Raw genomic sequence first — 7,325 nt, forward strand, 5'->3', positions numbered from 1 at the left:
CAGGACTGAGTGGTGGCTGAATAGGGTATTTTAAGTACATAGTTTGGGAATTAGGTGCCTAAGTGCCTCTTTGAACATAGTCCCAAACATTCGAGTTCTGCAGCTCCCCGTAGCAACCTGTACGGCTGGCTTGCAACACGTCACTATTTTGTAATTTGGAACACACCTCTGCTGTGGGTTGCTTGGTGTTGGTTTCATCCAAACATTAGGGCCCTGAGACAGATTTAAAAAAAAAAAAAAAAAAAAAAAAAAACTAGGTTATCTCCCTTCTTATTGCCGCAGATTAGGTTCTGTTCATCTTCAGACTACTTTCTAATGACAAACCTTTGAGCAGGAATTAAAAATAAATCAATAAAGAGTTCAAATTTGTCACTGAACCAATATCTCAATGACAATTATTCACAAGAGGAAGAAAAAGCACCATATAGGTAAAATCTTGAAAAAGGGTTTCATGAATGATTAATATAAGGTCTAAAAATGTAGCCCACCAAATTAGAGTAAAAAAGTGAATGTAGAAATGATGCGTGTTAAAATTACAATAAAGTGGAGCTGCTACAGACCGAACGTGCCTGTCATTCCAATAATAAGGAAATAGTTGGGTCACCTCTGCCCACAAATGCAGAGCTAAGTCTGCCACACGCAGCCAGCTCCACAGACGCCAGCTCCTGGCTGCCGCTGTACCTCCACCCGCCCGCGGTGCGCGCTCTCCCCGCCGGGGCACTCCTCCCGTGGCAGCGTGCTTGCTGACCGCTGCTGCGAGGGGGCAGCTTGGTAAAGGGCTGCTACAGCCGCGGTGCAGCATGTCGGGTGGGAAGGGCAGGACTCGTGCCACCATGCCCCGCGGCGCAGGCCGTGCAGTACTGGAGTCATAGCAATGCTGAGGAGCACAAAGGAATGAATGGCATGTGCTGCGTGACAGCTACCTTTCCCCCCAAACACACACACACACTTCCTGTGGTTTTGAGACAGACATGTAGATACGCGGCTACAGATCCTATTGGGTATCTGATCCAGACTAGAGAAGTCTTAGCCTAAAATACCAGCTTAAAATAGATGTGAAGTGTGAGAAAAAGTGCTTGGATTTTGTAAAGGTCACAGAATGTATGGCAAACTATTTTGGGGCTTTTCTACACAGGAATTATTCTGAATAGCTAACATGTGCTAGTTAAGTATGTGAATTAAGAATATTAAGCTACATACCTCCCTATGGGAACACTGGACATTCTTGTTCAGAATTAAAGTAAACTTAATTTGATCTGCTTTAATTTATTAGCCAAGTAAATTAAGCTAAATGGAAATAACATTAATTGTGAATGAGAACATCTGCACAAGGCTTTAATATGGTTTAGCTAATCTACTTTAGAACTAATTTGGATGAATTTTCTTGAGTCTCCAAGTAGACAACTGTTTAAGGCTAGAGCCTGTAAAGACTGCAGATCCTGTAGTCCTATCTTTAAAGTGCCTGGCTTGTGGCGTGAACCTCTGTGTGATTTGGCTCCCTACACACTTTGTACACACAGTCCCAAGGAGACAAGCAAAAGGACACGTCGAACTAGCCCCTGGCACAAGGAGCACTGAGCTCATGCGAAGCACTGCCCTCTCTGGAGCTTACGTGTTTCCTTCACGGCTTCAGAAGAATGTTTTCATAACATTGAGGTCTACAGCCTGGAGTCCTCTTTTGCAGGCGGGCACCTTCTGTATTTCCTTTGAAGAAGGGCATAAAGCTCAGCCTCTTCAGATCACGGTGGGAGTGCCACCTACCTTTTACATACTGCACTGGCTAGCAGCTAAGCAGTTTCACCCACACAACAGGGAATCTAAGCTCCTTCAGCCTCAGAGGTTCAAGCAGATATATCCCAGCACCAAGTGTCTGCTGCAATCAAAGTATTAGCTAGGGCACTTCCTTCTTGCTGCCTGCAAGTGCAGCAGAGTGCAAAGGGAGATTGGGAAATGGCAGCATGACCCTGAGGCCTATTGCGCAGGGCATTTACTGGTCATGGTTCTGGTTCCCACGGCTGTTCCTGTATTTTACACCAAGCAGTTATTTGATAATGTTTTTGAAGGAGAAAGCAGCCACAACTGCCTTCTGCAGGAAGCCTCACCCTTTGGATGGGCACTGATGATTTCGGAGCAGCCCAGAGCAGTCCAGAGTTCCCAGCTTCCTTGTCTGGCCTTCAGCAAACAACTCCCCAGTCGGTCATCTGCTTGGACCACAAGGACAGAGAAAATCACTTCCTCCTTCCTGTCTTCCCACCCTAACAAGTTCTAGTCGAGCTTTTCTTGCCACCTTGGTACACCAAGCACTGTTCCACCCTGCAGAGCTTGCCCTTCCTCTGGCTGCTTTTGTCAGCAGTCACATTTCTCTCCTCCCCACCCCCAGGCATGGGGACGCACGTTGCTCAACCCCTCTGGCCAAACACACTTCAGCTATGGTTCAAAGTGTGAGCAATGGATTCTTAAACCGCGACGTGTCCGTCCATGGGGCACGCTTCAGCAATGTGTACGCTTTGTGTACGGACACCTAAGCCTGGAAAATTACCTACTGAAGAAATTGCAAGACCAAACAATTGTTGTTGCTTACGTCCACCTGGAAGAAAAGACAGGCAGAATGGGAAAACGGCTCAAGCAACCAAACCACTGCACAGTGAGCCACCTTGCTATTCAGGGTTTAACTTGCACCATTTCGGTCTCATCTTCAATCTGACTTTCATGCCACTCAAAAATCAGTTTAAAAGCATACTGACACATTGTTTAGCTTAATCAGAGCAGCGAGCTAGCACATTTTACCAAACAACTTTTGAATATATGTTGCTTACAGAACATTTCAAACTGTCTCAGACTTTGTCTGTACTTTGATCACAAAGCGAGTCCCAGGCAGACAGTGGGAAAAGGAAAAGGAAAAAAAAAAGAAAATGTGTACATAAATCTTTGAAATTAAAGACTCTGCTAAATAAAGTAATTGAACTTGGGTAGATAGACTTTAGGCTCTCAACACTATTTTTCTTTTAATTGTATGAAGTGAAATTTACCAACGATAGATAAAAATTGGCACAAAACGGACACGGCAGAATTTGAAACCGCAGCATGGGCCTCAATTTCTATGACTTAACAACTAGAGTAGTCCTCCTGTCTGCAACATTTCTTTGAGCAAAGCAAAATGACAGGAGTTGGATATGGCAGAATTCTTCCAGGAGGACACCTCAGGAGCCTAATGCTTTCGATTTTGCAAGTGAAATTTTGCAACATTCCTGGTATGCTTGCTACCACATTAGAACGCCTGACAAACTGAAACCAGCATTTGTGCCTCTTGCCCTTCATCAGCTGAAGAGGCTTCGTGGTGATAGGGCCGGTTAGGATAGAGAGATACGGATGAGAACCCTTTGAGCTCGGACAAGGAACTGAACCTGGCCTCCTACCATTCTGATCTGTGAGACAGTGCTTAAAAAAAGGGTGGGTGTGCCTACTTTTCTCATACAACTTTTATTAAAAGGACAGACCCTTGCATTTTTTTTCCAAAGGGAAAATCTTAAAAAAAAAATACCATGAAGGGAACTAATACCAAGCATGAGAAATCTAGCCACTCTAACTCATTATGAATGAAACTTTATACTATCTCATCCATTTTATTTTATTATGTATTTGTGTTATTCTCCTCAAACACAGCATTATTTTGTCAATAAAAAACTAGCTGTCAGTGTCAATCATACAGATCAAAAGAGAAAAAAAGACTGAAATTAAAAATTCCTGATTTTATCTTCTGACAGAAAATGTTTTCATGCTCCTTGGAAAACACTATTTAAAACTAAAAACAGTGAAAAAAAGTTCCTTCAGATTCCTTATTTTATATGATAATTTCATATTCTCTAAAATAAGAGTGGATTTTTATTAAAGTTATAGAAAAGCTCTTTTTGACAGGGATCTTTAAAATTCTGCATCTTAAATTAAATTATAAATTAGAAAAAGCAAAGGAACACTATAGACTGAATGTTGCCTGGATTGACTACAGGATTTAATTTAGATTCACAGAGCCTGATATTCCTCCCAGTGGAGTCGGGTGAAATAAATTCCCCTTGATTTCAAAGAGGAACAAAATTAAGTGCTTAGTCTTAAATGTAGTTGCAAAGTGTCACATCTATCAGAAGGTTGGTACTGGAAATGTCTTTTAACTTTAGAAAATAAGAACTTTTTTACCACATCTAACAGTATTATGTATTGAAATTAACTGAAGGCATGCCTCAGCTCTGCCACTGACTGCAAGTCTGAAATAGGCTGAAATTACATCACTTGTATAATTACACAGTTTATGTTTTAGTGTATAGTAGCTACTATCCTGTATTGTATTACATTGAAAAATTACTAAATTACAAAAATAGTACCTCAAATATTAGGAAATGTCAGAATTAACGCAGACCAGGCAATTTATCTCAGCTTCCTTGTGAATACATCTCATGAATGGACTCCAATCACACAATCAGATATTATTTTTCTTTTTTTCCTTTATCCCTTTCAGTTCAGTGAATGAATAGTAACTGAGTGAGCCCTCTCCAGAGGCTTGTTTTGCTTCACTGCTCTGCACATGGCCCCATACTTTATTTCCCAAATAATATTCACGCCTCATTTGGAAGACAGAGTATTAATTTCCTTATGATTTTTTTTTTTTTAATCTCAATAATGCAATGTCTGAAAACTCTATTTAAGGAGTTTATATTCACAACATTCCAGAAAGATGAGCTGGTTTTATTATTCCCCTTTTGCATCTGATAGATTAGAACTCTGTTTTAATATCTGGTGGTCAACTTAAAATCATGAATTCCTGTTTTTTTCAGAGAACTTTGCATTTTGTAGCTGTTCAAAGCAGAACTTCCATAGCCTTCACCAAAACCATGAATGCCCAGCACTTCTTCAAATTGGGTCCTGGGTCTTAATGCAAGCCTACATAAAATGAAAAGTACACTCTTAATGCAAATTATTTGTCTTGTGTGGCTTATATTGCTCAGAAGAACTTGGGTACAGGCAGGGACAGACTCTAGTTCTCTGAGCACCACCCAACAGGCTGAGTGAGCTACCTCTTTGGTCTACACACTGCCCTTTTTTCTCACCATGTACAGTCCAGCCGATGCAGTAAATGAAGTATGGATTATACAGACAACACTCTCACTGATGAATCCTACTAACTAGTAGACCTATATAGCCTGTGCACTGAAGCAGGCAGGGAAATGTTGGGAAAACAGTATGTGGTCATGTATCATGGTGTGCCTAGACATAGTAGTTATACTGGCAACTTTAATTCTGAAATTTCCTAGCTTTTTTTTACTAAATTGTCAACTTCAGTATTCTTTAACATAGTCTTTCCTTGTGCATAACTTCCTAAATCAATTCCCTCTTTCCTTGCTCCCTCCTTCTCAAAAAACCCCAGATAATACAGCACAAGGAACTCTGCTGACACCCATATAACTACACCATAGAGCTGCATTACGCCGTCTCTGCCAGTCCTTAAATCTACAGTTCATCAGCAAGTTTAAAGCCTTTTAACTGCCATACCAGACCTTTGATCCTTGAGCCAAGAAAGCAGTCGATAATGAGGGAAACAAAAAGTCGCCATCCTTACCACTAGAGGAAGTTAAGTTACCATTTTGCATCTGCTTATTAGAGCTATTTTAGTGACACTGATGCTTTGGAAGCCCAAGGTCTAATCAGGTACAGGCTTTTGTAGTCAAAGGGTGTCTGTTCCAGCCCTTTTCTGATCTTTGTCCCTACGTGGTCCTCCTCCTTGCTTTAGCTGTCAGGCCCCACTTGAGACAGCTTGTTCTTTCCTCTCATGTCCTCAGACAACATCTTCGCTCAGTTTCTGGTCTGCGAGATTCTGCCACTTCTGGATGAAGGGAAAAACAGAGAAATCTCACCTAGCTTCAGCTGATGAAGATCAAAACCTGCCTGGAGCAAATAGAAGCTACAGAAAATTTATACATCAAACTTCAGCACAGTAGGGCTAGAGAAGCTGTTAGTTTAACTTGGAAGTATTTGGAAGCAACTCAGGAGAATTTTCACAGGAAGTGCAGGAGGCATATCTCAGGATGCAAAAGGTAAAAATTCCGCCAAATTCCAAGTCCTTGTTCCAAAGTATGAAAGAACTAGAGCTTTTCAACAAAACCATTTAAAGATATCAAGACAGAAAAGAAACATTTTTTCTGACTTCATTCTTAGAAATAGCAGAACAACTCTCATTTAAGTTTCCCAAAAGAATTCAGGCTGGAGCAGACAACCAGCATGAAAGATGTGAGCTAGAATAGAGAAGGTCTGGCAAAATAATGAGCTACTGCAAATAAAATCTTGGAATTCACCACAAAGATACTCGTGCCTTATAAAACACTGTACATGCTTTCACTGTATGCAATTCATTAATATTTTCTAAAAGCATATCAATTTTTTATGCAACATATTGAAATCAATTTTATATGCAACATTTTGAAAAAATTCTGAAATTCTTTGGTGCTTGAGTGTTGCATCATCACATAACTTTCCTACTGATCTCTCTAAGCTGGGTTGTCCATGATACACTCCTAAATAAAGTGTACATGCCATTTGACCCTGAAGCTGGCAGAGAGAAACTAGAAAATATGCAAAAGTCATCAAGCGAGGCAACTGTCTTCTATGCAATCATAATACAACAAAAGGGCTAGGGAACAAACTGATCTAATCATTTTAGCAGGTTGTTAATTATTAAATCGAGAAACTACAAGTTAGTTAGAGACATTCACACTCCATTTGCTGGTCATTTTAAGTAGATATATTCCACTTATGAGTTTATTCTACAGTTTTCCATTGGATTCAACATTTTCACAGAAACCAGTACCTCGGTGGGTCTGCCCTGCAGCTTTCAAGAGTTCATCCTTCCTCTCTCTCAACAAGCATACCAGATACTTATTATCATCAATGCAAAAACTGTTAAGCATCTAAAACAAGTTACAGGAACGGTACAAAACAAAGGCATTTAACATTAAGCTATGGAGCTAAATTGCTCTCCCCATTTACTGATTTTACGAGAGTCTTGTTAGATTTCATTTGATGCATTTGGAGTGCCACATGATTTGCATTCGCCTTACTGCAGAGTATATCTGGACCTCAGACCACACCATCCAGTAATCAGTCAGTCATGAGTGGCCAACATAATACTTGTTCCGAATAAAATTAAAACTATAGTTCCCAAGTACTGCTCCTATCTCAGGTTAACTCCAGCTCCCTATAAGGAGTGGAGGAAAAAAAAGAAAGAATGCTCATATGGATGCACATTTGAAACTTTTCAAACTCTGAAACAATTCACATCC

Source organism: Dromaius novaehollandiae, chromosome W (genome assembly GCF_036370855.1).
Source record: "Dromaius novaehollandiae isolate bDroNov1 chromosome W, bDroNov1.hap1, whole genome shotgun sequence".
In the NCBI taxonomy this organism is placed as follows: Eukaryota; Metazoa; Chordata; class Aves; order Casuariiformes; family Dromaiidae; genus Dromaius; species Dromaius novaehollandiae.